Here is a 12,221-nt window from a genome sequence, read left to right as displayed (position 1 = left end):
CTTAAAGCATTTCCAGTGTGCTACAGACTTCTGCCCTAGAGAAGATAGTGCAGATTTGTTATTCTCTGTTCCTGCCAATTAAATAAAAACAGGCATAAGCTCCAGAAGTCACAATGGGAGATGCCTAAAAGTATAAAGGGAAGGCAAGGTTGATGAGAGAAGTCAGAACACAAGAGCAGCGAAACTGCCTCCCTCTCCCATCATGGGAACATGGCCAACCTAGGGGTAAGTGCAGCACAAGTAGGTTGATTTCTCCCCCGTATGAAAAGAGGACTCTTTTAGACACCAGGGGAGCCTGTCATCTCCAATAAGGTGCAGATTAACAGCAAAGGGCTAAGAGAGGTACTCTATTTTTAGCAGGTCTTGAGATTCCTTTCCTCATTCAGAGACACCTTGACAAGTAGGTGGCACCATCAAAGGGATCCAGCCACTAAAAGCAGTTGAGCAGGGAAAGCTTCTTTGTCCCTATGGGCCCTTCTCTGACCCAGAGGCACCAGTTTGGGAAGTTATTACTGGCACGTCAATCAGTAGCAGCAGAGATGAATGAGAGTTTAAATGACACTGGGTAAATAAACCAAAATCACAGCAGCACGAAGTCTTGGAAAATGAAATTTTCACTATGACCAGACTACAGATTTATTCCAGGTAGCCTATTCCAGGTAAACACACACATACGCATGTATGTTTATATAGATATATATATATATACACACACACACACATATAGAGAGAGAGACTTAAATAAGACTCAGACTCTCAATAGGCAAAATGGACAGCTGCAAGAGCAAATAATCTGTCACTCCAAGAATGAGGAAAATCACAAGTGGAAAGAGTAAAGATAATCAGCTGATTCTAACACCAAGTTGACTCAGATGTTGGAATTATCTTATAAATATTTGATAACAGTTCTCATAAAAATCCCCCAATAAGCATATTACTGATTCTCTTGGAACAAACAAAAAAGTAGAAAATGTATGTAGCAAAATAAGCTACAAGAAAGGACCAAATGGAAAAAGGAACTGAAAAATAACAGGAACAAAAACCTTTCTGGTCAAGCTTAATAGTAGAGTGAGGATGATGGACGACAGAATCCATGAGCAAGCCAGTAGAAGATGCCTAATCTGAAAAATAGGGAAACAAATTAGGAAGAAAACTAACGTCAGGGACCTGTAAAGAAAAGCTCTAGCGCCACATCATTGGAATCTCAGAAAGAGAAGAAAGAAATGGGATGAAAAAGTAATCAGAAGCAGTCCACAGCCGCTGCAGCACAAGTTTGATCTATGGCCAGGGTCAGGAGAGGTCTGCTGTGCCAAGGGTGTGGGAGTGAACTCACCCACGGGGCTGCAAAATGGTGGCAGCCAGCTTCTTGGTGCTGCACTTTAACCTCCTGCACCACCAGGGATAATAAATCTTTTTAAAAAAAGCAATCAAAGAAATAATAGACAAAAACTTCCAAACATGGTAAAAAGATGTATACCTACTGATTTAGGAAATCAATAAAGCTCTAAATAGGAAAAACTAAAATAAATCAAAATGAAATAGCTCCAATATTCTGGAATGAAAAACAGAAAAAAAAAGTGAAAGCTTTCAGAAAGAAATGGTGCCTTACTGATCAGGAAACTCCAAAATTTGAAGGATAAGAGGTATTTTATCAGAAAGCATGAAGCCAAAAGAAAGCAGCATAATAATTTTAAAAAACTGAGTAAAAATGTTACTTCCTTTGAATTCTATTTGACACAACCACCCATCAAAACTAAGGAGGAAATAAAGACATACAAACTTGCCGGAAAATAATTTTGAGCTATAAGGCCAATATTGTCAAAGAAGGATTCAAAGTTCTTCATAGGGAAATGAAAGGGGGAAAAAATGGAGTCCTGAATAGCAGGAAGAATGAAACACAGCCAAAAGTAAAATATAAATACAGCTAATCAATCATTCTCCTCTTTGTGAGTTTTATAAATATTCTTGATGTTTGAAACCAAAATTTTTAAAAACAATATCAAAGTAGTCAAGACAATAGTATTTGAAATTAGGAAAGGTAAAGGAACCAAAATGATAATAATTTGTTCACACTAGGAAAAAAATATTGATACCAGTAGAACGTTTGTGTTAAATAATTGCTGCAACAACCATTAAGAAAACAATGAAAAAGGAGACAATGAAAAACACCATAAATCCATCAGATAAGATCCTGATACATGTTTGAGTGAACCAAATAAAATTAGAAACCTCTGAGCCCTCTTCCTGAGTAGACCTCAACCTTGACTTCTTCAGCAAATAACTTGCTATCAGTTTAGCTAGAACTTTTCATCCTAAAATGTCTGATCATCCTTGTTATCCAATCAAGTTTGTATTCCTTGGTTATTAGTATATATGACCTTGTCCTGGCTTTTTTTTTAAGATTTATTTTTATTTATTTATGCATATAAAATTGGGGTGCAGGCAGGTGAAGGAGGGAGGGGTGAGAAGATTCACCAAAAACCGAGTAGGAACAGAAAAGGTGGATCTACTGGCCTGCACTGTTGGAGGGAGCAGGGGGGAGACAGAAGTCTGCTGTGCCATGTGGGTCACCTCCCTGGCCAGGGATTGAACTCACGCTGCACTGGCAGTAGCTTAGAAGCTGTGAGATTTAATCTCTGCACCATCAGGGAGGCCCTGTCTATGCACTAGCCCTTCATTCTGCACTCTAAAACTTTACTTGTTCTTGTATATCAAGTGAGCCCTATCTTGATTTCCTGTTAAAATAAAGCTAACACTTATTGCAGTAATCTTGACTAGAATTTCCCTTATTGTTTGAACAAATGAGAGACATATTTTTCTTTTGCACAATCACTCAAGAAAAATGAAGCTTAACTAAAAGTTAATAAATTTAGGGGATCTTTAATATGATTCTGGAAAGAATGCTTTACTATAAATCTAAGGGTATTTTGCTAGATGCTTATGTTTTTCTTGGAGGAGGAAGATTATTTCACAGGTGGAAAAATGCTCAGTTAACAAACCCCGTTCTGCATATAAATTATCCTTTGCAGAAATAATGAGAGATCCACAACTATCATTCTTTTAAGCTGCCGCTCACGTCAGTTTAATAATTGGTCTTAAAAGTTGGTGGAAGCTGGTTGTGGGGAGCATCTAGAGAACATCTGGGAAACAAATGTCACTCTCATGGGACCCCAAAATATACTCACATAGTGAACAGTCATGGCCATTATATAATGAAAATAAAGCAAAAGGATTCTGATCCGTGGCATCCCACAGATGAAGTCATAACAAACCTGCAGTTCCACTAAACTTGAAAGATTAGGCCACTCTGACTAATGGAGTTATATCCATATACCAGACACACAGTATATTCACTGATTTGGGGTGAATGGCTTACTTTCTTGGGCATTTAGAAAGACATCTTTGTCTTTGGGGGTTTTGAAAATGTACGGAAAAAAAAAAAACATAAGAACATAAATTCTCAGTATTTCCTTGTACTGCCAAAATCTCTTGAGCCCTAAAATAAATCTGAGTTCTTTAAGTTTTCCTGTATAACATGGGATTTATAATATGCATTATCTATAGGCTGCACTCTCTAGAAGAAACATGCATTATAGAAATAAATTATTCTTGCTTTTCTGTTGCCATCATTTAACAGTGCCATGGAACTTCTTCCAAAAGAATTTTCAGGGTGATAGAGGCTTTTATAAGACTGTCTATTAATATTCACAAATGATAGTAAGAGTGTATGATAAATCTGGCATAAGAGGAAGCAGAGTGGGCTATTCTGAGAAAAATCCTTCAAGATAGTGAATTCTTAAAATTGTAAAAATCAAGTCATTTTAGGGTTATCTCTTAAAACTGAGTTATCTTTTAAATAACTCACAAATGATAATATTTGAGGCTATCATCCTTAACTTTAGCTAGTTAGACCATAGCAAACATATCGTTAGTACTATTCCTAGTTTTTAAAAAAATATTTATTTATGCATACAGAACTGGGGTGCAGGCCAGAGGTGCCATGATGGTGAGAGGGTTGACCAGAGATAGAATGAGTTGCAGAATAAACAGATCTACTGAAATCCACTGCTGAGGGGAGCAGCCAGTAGATAGGAGAGGTCTGCTGTACCACATGGGTCACCTCCCTACAGGAGATCAAACTCCAGCTGAAGAGGCTAGGGCTAGCCAGCAGTACCCTCACCCCTGACCCCTCTTCCTCTCTTTCTCCCCACCCCACATAAACACCCACACACATACATGCAGAGGCAGAGGGTAAGTGTGTTGCACTCAGTTCAATTCTACAGAACTAAACATGAAGGAAAGACTTTAGGCATTGCTTCGGGAGTTTTTAGACTTTTTGTTGTTAGGGTTCATTAAGTACACAGAAAAATAATGTTTACAGTTTGTTTTTACTCTCCAAGTCTTTACAGTAAAAGTTAAAAATAAATAAATAAAATTAGCTTCATCTACCTAAGTAAGGATAGTCAAAGACTCCAAAGCATCAGGGAAACCAGAATAATACCAAGAAAAATAAAGACCAGGCAACCTAGATTGCCTGAAGTACATAACTCTAGGAAATAGGACAGAGATTCTACCAAGAAGATCAGCCCTGGCTTATTCTGTCCCAACTTCCTCTGAGAAGTTATTTTCTTTCCATCTGCTGTTCTAAAATTAACTCTCTCACTCTTTATAGCTAATCTCATTTTCATGAGTAGTAAGGTAATATTTCTAGTTTTGTTTTTCTTTTTCATTGGATATAGGAAAGAGTGAATATGATTGCTTCTTCAAAACCTGTAATATGGCTTATTGTGATACTGGTTATTAAAAAGAAGCAAACTCTAGGGCCCTCCCTGGTGGCACAGCAGGTTAAAGCACAGCACCAAGAAACTAAAGCCACTTCGGCACTTCAGCTTGAGCTCCACTCCCGCCCTCGAGCTGACCCACACAGCATGGCAGACCTCTACTGACCCACCCACTGCGCCCCTCAGCAGTGTACTTCATCAGTCAGCCTGTTCTGCTCCCTGTCCTGTCTCTGGTGAAGCCTCTCACTGCCCCTGCACCTCTGGCCTGTATCCCAGTTCTGTGTGCATAAATAAGTCTTAAAAAAAGAAAGAAACAAACAAATTCCAATAGACTTTCAATAGGCTGTGTGGGAAGAGAATCGCTGAATCATGACACAGCATTTCCTGCTTACCCAGGAAAGCACCTCTACAGAATGGGCTGTGTGGCAGCTCTCCTTTTCTGGCTGCCTGTGACTATGAGGGTGTCTGATTTGTTTTGTTTTGCCTCTTACCTTTTCCTAATAAACCTGACCTTTTAAAATGAAAAAAACAAACAAACAAAAAACTTGTTTATTTGCCTGTAAGCAACAATACGAGCCTTACTTGCTTTTATCTCCAGAAATGTAAATGGTAGGTTGAGAATAGACACAAATGATATGCCCTTTTCTTGTCAGACTAACAACTACCACTGCCATGACCCAGTGTTACTAAATAAATAATCCTATTTTCAGATGTATTTTGGTACAAAGACAATTGAGAAGAATTGTTCCATGTGCAACAGGAAACTATTACCATTTTAAATATTTCTGTTTAAGGTAGAGGGAAAAAAGTCATTATTTTTAAAATGTTTATTTATACATACAATAACTGGGATGTAGGCCAGTGTGATGGAATGAGAGGATTTACTAGTCAGAGAAGGAAACAACAGGTGGATCTACTGAAATACACTTCTGAAGGGTGCAGTGGGTGAGACAGGAGAGGTCTGCTGAGTCATGGGGGTCATCTCCCTGGCCAGGGATGTATCTAATGCTGCAGTGGCTGATGGAAGCTTGATAGAGCTGTGTCTTTAAGTCCTGTGCTGCCAGGGAGGCTTTAGAAAAGTCATTACTAATAATATTGCTATAAACAAAATGTGAATTCACTGTCATGAAAATTACTGTATGAGGTAAGCCATATTTTTCTAATCTCCTTGTGACCCAGAGTTCCAAATTTAGTAGTTCAAGAGAAAACAATAAATATGCTTTGAAAGGAACTGAATAAAAATTGAAATGTTGTTACTATTCTCTCTGAAGAAGGGTGATTGATTTAAATGTTTTTGGGTTTTAATTTCTCTATTAAATCAGAACCCTTCACATTATCCAGCACAATTTTTAAAAATACAAAAGTTGAAGTTTAGACATGAATTTAATTTTCTGAATCTCAATCAATTAGCATGTGATTCTAGATAATTTAGTTAAGCTTTCAAATAGAAAAACTATTTCCTCATCAGTAATATTTATAGTCACTATTTAAAAGTGCTTATCACAGCAACTGTATAAATTAAGCCTCCAGTAAATAATAGCTATAATTTTTATATGGAATGACCTAAGTAAGATATTGACCACAAGTCAATATATGTTTAAATGTACGTTTGACTCCAGAGGAGTTATTGTTTTAACACAGTTGATTTGAAATGAAACAAACACAAATGCCAGAATTGAAATCTTTGATAAGTATTTGTAGATTATTCTGAATTTGTTGCTCAAGAAAATAAATTAAACAAAGGAATTAATTTTGATTAACTATAATTTCCTTTATTTCAATATATTATCATGAAATTAAAATATAAACCATTCACTTCTGACTTCTACAAAATTATAATTAACTCAGTCTTAGGTTCAAATTGTTGAATCTAATTTATATTTAATTTTCCTGAGGGAAAATATGTCAATATATTAGGCGAACTAATAAAAACACTAATAACAAATACTTGCTATAATCTGCTATAGATCATAAAATGCTAACTCATTTCAGAAAAGAAAAATGTCTAAAAAAGCTAAAAACAGACAAATATCAAAGAAATTACCCTTCCAGAGAAACTAAGTCAGGTGTTTGAAGTTACAGACAATTGGAGTACTAAAAAATCTTGGAAGAATGCTGTTACTATCTTCTGTCCATCTTTCTTTCTTCAGAATGTTGTAAAAAGTGAAAGGAAAGTGTTACTGCTCACCGACTACCAAACAACCTTAAGCAGATAGTCAGAGGCTGAGTCTTCGCTACAATGCAAATTTCTATTCTCATCCTGAAATCACTCTAAATACCCACTGCTTCCAGTGCTGTAATTAAATCCAGATTGAAAAAAGACAAAAATATGTTATAAGAAAATCACATTTTTCCACTTGAAAAAAAATCCTCAGAGTAATAATTTAGAAGTGGAAACCTACGAGTGTGTTTTATTCTGAGTGTCTTTACTTTTGAATCAGTTTTAGAAACAATAGGCAAAGTAATGTCATATGCTTTCCTGTGCCCCCCACTGAGAAATGACTGATGATGAAATAACCACAGAGTGCATGTGTGTGCAAGTTTATTTATAAGATCTAAACAGAACCACAGTTTAAGGCTCCCAGTTCAGCTTTATATTAGAAGGAATGAATGATTAAGGAAAAAAGGAGTCCTGTATAAATGAAAGGAGGAAGGTAATTGATCTGCTTTTAGCCTGATACCTCAATAATATTTTTTATTATAAAACACAGGAAATGGTGTAATCCAGAATTAGACCAGCTTCTAGAATCTTGGGTTGATTTACTTTCATTTAAGATAAATCATAGAATTTGTAGACTAAATCCACAAATCATGTGAATTAGATTTATTCTTTTAATTTTATCCCTTCTCTTATTCTTCCAAAGAAATTAAATTTCCCATGTTAATTTTTTACATGTTAATTTTCTTCCCAGCTTAGATACAAGGCAGACAGGCGATTCTCGTGTAAAAGACAGTCTTCTAGTGTAAGAGAAGCAGATCAATTTTGTAAAAATAAAAAAAATTGAGCATAAACAACTAAATAATAAAGCAGGAAGGATAAAAGTAGTCTCTCTAAACACTAACCTGCTGAACTTTTGTTTCTCTCAGTTTGGGAATAGAATTTTTGTCTGTCTGTTTTCCAGTAATTCATTGTCCATACATGAGAATAGAAATGAACATGAATACTTTAATTAGAAATCAGGAGAACTGGGGGTTCATTCCTGACTATTAATATGGCATACGACTTGGGGATGAGGCTGTACTTTATAAAGTATCGGGATTTTATTGTCAAGAATATCCAAACTGTGGCCAGAATTACAATGATCTCAGGTGGGTACCAAAAACTAAAAAAAAAAAAAATCATTTTGCTCTCAGTGCCATATTTTCTTTTTTCCATATACACATTGACAAACTCTAAATAGAGCATTTCTAACACTGGTCTAGTTTAAAAATAACAGAACAGATGAATTCATATCTTACTTTTGGCACTGAGCCATCACTGCAGTCTCCTGTTTTTGTTTTTGTTTTTTTTTTCCCCTTGAAAAACTGAGGCACCTCTCTGGTGGCCTAGGGGTTAAGTCTCAGTGCTATCATTACTGCTACCTGAGTTTGATCCCTGGCCAGGGAGCTGACCCATATGGCACACTCACACAGCAGACCTCTCCTGACTTTCCTGTTGTTCCCCTTAACAGTGTATTTCAGTAAATCTGCCTTTTCTGGTCCCCCCTCTGTCTCTGGAGTCCCCACTCTGTCTCAGGTGAATCCTCTCATCACCACCACCACCACTAGCCCAGATTTCTGGCATATACCCCCGTTCTTCTATGCAAAAAAAATATTTAAAAAATAATAAATAAAAAGTAAATAAATCATAACAGAAAAAGTGATCTTAAATAGAAGTTCTATCATGTCTGTATTACTTAAACATATAACCGCATCAGCAACTCTTGCTTTTGATGTATCTGGGGTGGGGGGAAGAGGATATAGCTCTGGGTAGTGTCCTGTTTATATGATCTGAGAATAAGGTTTATCTCTGCATTTCTCAGATCTCCATGACTGTGCATTCCTCTCACATCCAAAAACAAAATACTTTCCATTATATCTTTCTTTTTGAGTATCAGATAATTGTTAAACCCTTATGTTTTTCTTATAGCTTGTTGTTATAATAGGATCTTGTGAATGTCATCTGCATTTATAAACCGTAATCTCCCTGCTGCATTTCCTGCAGACTGGAAGGCTCCTCCATAAACTTGGAAGTAGATCACGTCAGTCCTGTTCATACCAAAACCAGATTTTTCATCTGCTTTTTCCTAGACGTGAAGACAGAGGGGAGCTGTTTCATAAAAGTTAAATAGTTGAATCATCTACTGAGCATTAGGTATGTCCTGCAAGGTCAAATATGGGTTATGATTGGGGGTCCCAGCCTCACCACAGCTCTCATTCCATTCTTGGGCAGCTTTGGATGGTGGATTTTCCTTTCATTGTGTCACAATTTGCTTTTGTGTGTAACTCTTCTTTGTTGGTCCTCATTTTGCTTCCGGGAGCTAACCAGAAATATAGCTCTTGCTTCCACATGTTGGTCTAGACTGTTAGCAAGATTCAGTATCCCACTTGGATCTTCGCAGAAAAGGATGACATGAAAGGGCCATAAGGCAACTCCATAGACACTGTCTTTACTACTTTGCTTTGTATCTGAATGAAGGTATGTCAAAAAGAGTCTGATTCATTGGGAGTGTTTGTAGCTCGAAGGACTGACATACAAACTTCAGTAAAGTATATACTTTTATCCACTATGTTTGCTGTAACTAAAGACCACAAATTGGGTGACTCAAATAGTAATGAACCCTAAGGCAAGTTAGGGGTAATTAGGCAGTCTCAAGGACTTCAGGAGAGTTAAAGGAGGCTCCAGAGATAAAGAGCAACAAATTCCAAAGGGGACTCATCAAACGCCCCAGGACTAGGGGCAACAGGACATTCTGGACAAGGACAATGAAGAAAAAGGACTCTAAGATAAGAGCTGGGACACAGAGACTTAGTGCTGGGCACAGAGACATTAAAACAGTGAGCGAGGGACTTCTAGGTGGCTCAGCAAGTTGGAGCGCTCCCTTCAAAGCTAAACTAAGCCAAGCCTTAGTGCGAGTTCAATCCCCTCCCCAGAGGTGACCCACATGGCGTGGCAGACCTCTCCTGGCCTGCCCCCTGCTCCACTCAGCAGTGTCCTTTGTCAATCATCTGCTCTGCTCCCCACTCTGTCTCTGGTGAATCCTCTTGCTGCCCCTGTACCCCATTTCTGTATGTATAAATAAGTAAAATTTAAAAGAATACAGCTTGCTGACACTTTGAGACAGGTGGAGCTATAGGATAATCAGGAAAGAAGCCTAGATTCCCTGAGGCCCAACACTCTGCTCCCTTGCCCCTCTCTGGCCTGTTTCCATCAGCCTGGCAGTCCCACTTTATTTCTGCTGCTCTTTTCCTAAATCAACTTTTTCTTTCTCTAAATAAAATTTCCCTTTTGCTTGCTTGTCTGAGCATCTGCGAAGTTCTGCTGTGGCTTCAAGAGACACCAACCCATGGTGGTCTAGTGGCCGGGATTCAGCACTGTGCCTGCAGCCTGTTCCTGGCTGGGAGACGAGACCTGAAAACCTGATGCTTCAGAATCAGTAGAGATGTACTTAGTTCCGCAGACTATAATTCAAGACCAAGATCTTACTAGGTTTGGCTCATTCCATTAGGCTAAAGATGAAAAAAATAATTAAGCTTCATTCAACTTCTGGTTGTCAGTCTTTGTTACTGAGGCTTGCAAACACCTCCTCAATCTCTACCTTGTTCTTCACAGGAGATTTTCCCTGCGTGTGTCCATCTCCATCTGATTTTCTCCTTGGAATAAGAGCATCATGTTGGATTATGAACCAGCACGATGACCTCATCTTAACTTGATCATCTACAAAAAACTGTTTCTAAATAAGGTCACATTCTTAGGTCCTGGGGATTGACTTCAAAATATGAGTCTTAGGCGGGTATAATTCAACTTGCAACTAGCCACACTTACAGGCTTGTAAACTATGGCTTTGAGGGCCTGACTCAGCTGTGTTTGCCAATTCATATGCACAGTCTGAACTTTGGGTCTCTTTTGACCTCACACTCATCTCTCTGTTCCCCTCTGTATGATCTGCTATGGACCTCACTTTGTGCCTTGTATGTCATTCCACACCAAGCGCCATTGTGTACAAGGGCCTGGTCATACTCAAGATTTCAGTGTCCCCAGCAGCCTTGCCAAATCGTTGAGAGATCTTTTTTTTTCCCCCTCTGCTGACTGGTTAGACTGCTTTAAGTTTTAGTACTAGGTCTAAAATATATTCTATTTAAAGATTTATTTATTTATGCATACAAGAGCTGGAGTGCAGACTAGAGGTGTGGTGGGTGGGAGGAGATCAGTGAGAGGATTCAGCAGAGACAGAGTGGGGAACAGAACAGGTGGATCCACTGAAATACACTGCTGAGGGAAACAAGGGAGATCTCTGAGCCATGTGGATCACCTCCCTGGCTGGGGGGGGCGGGGGAATCAAACTTGAGCTGCTGTGACTGCTGATAGCTTAATAGTGCTGTGACTTAACCCCTTGTGCCACCAGGAAGACCCAAGTTCTAAAATCTTAACACCACCAAAATTTGTCTTTTGCGCCTGAACACTTCCTTCCGAGTCCTATACTGACTTCGGAGTCTTAGCTCATTTTCTTCTACCTTCCTTCCATTGCTCTTAGCCTTACATCCCAGAAAATGCAAAGCCTGATAGCTTCTTAATGGTTAGTTTAGTTGACAAATATGTGTTAAATGCCTATTAGGTGCTTGAATGGAGTGCACTGAAGGGGCATGCTTTATTTTCTGACATTCCTCAGCCTCTGGCATCTTTCCAATGCCACAGCTCCTTTTGCCTTATGACTTCTCCAAACTTAATGTCCCATGTTTGCCTTCAATAGATACAATTAGTATAATCAAATAGCAAACTAAGCGATGTTTTTACTTAGAGACAAGCTTGGGAAAGATAAACCAGTGGCTTCAACCACAGAGACACTGCCCTCAGGGGACATTTGTTCCTCTCTGGAGGCATGTTTGACTGTCACAGTAGGGCCTGGAGGCTACTGACACCTAGTGGGCAGAGGCCAGAGATGCCACTAAGCTTCTCTGAAAGCACAGAGCAGTGTCCTAAAATGAATGTGTTTAGCCCCAAATGTCAGTTGCACTGAAGTTGAGAAATCTTGAGACAAAATGAAGAAGCCTTAATTATTTTTTTTGGAGAGCCCTCCCTGGTGGCTCAACGGGTAAAGCACAGCACTAAGAAGCTAAAGCCACTTCAGCATGAGTTTGATTCCCGCCTGGAGGTGACCACATGGCGCAGCAGACCTCTCCTGACCCGCCCGCTGCTCCCCTCAGCAGTGTACCTCAACAATCTGCCTGTTCTGCTCCCCA

This window comes from Condylura cristata, unplaced genomic scaffold (genome assembly GCF_000260355.1).
Source record: "Condylura cristata isolate star-nosed mole 26May11 unplaced genomic scaffold, ConCri1.0 scaffold00002, whole genome shotgun sequence".
Taxonomy (NCBI): Eukaryota; Metazoa; Chordata; class Mammalia; order Eulipotyphla; family Talpidae; genus Condylura; species Condylura cristata.
The sequence above is the reverse complement of the archived record's forward strand: the minus strand, read 5'-3'. Positions refer to the sequence as shown.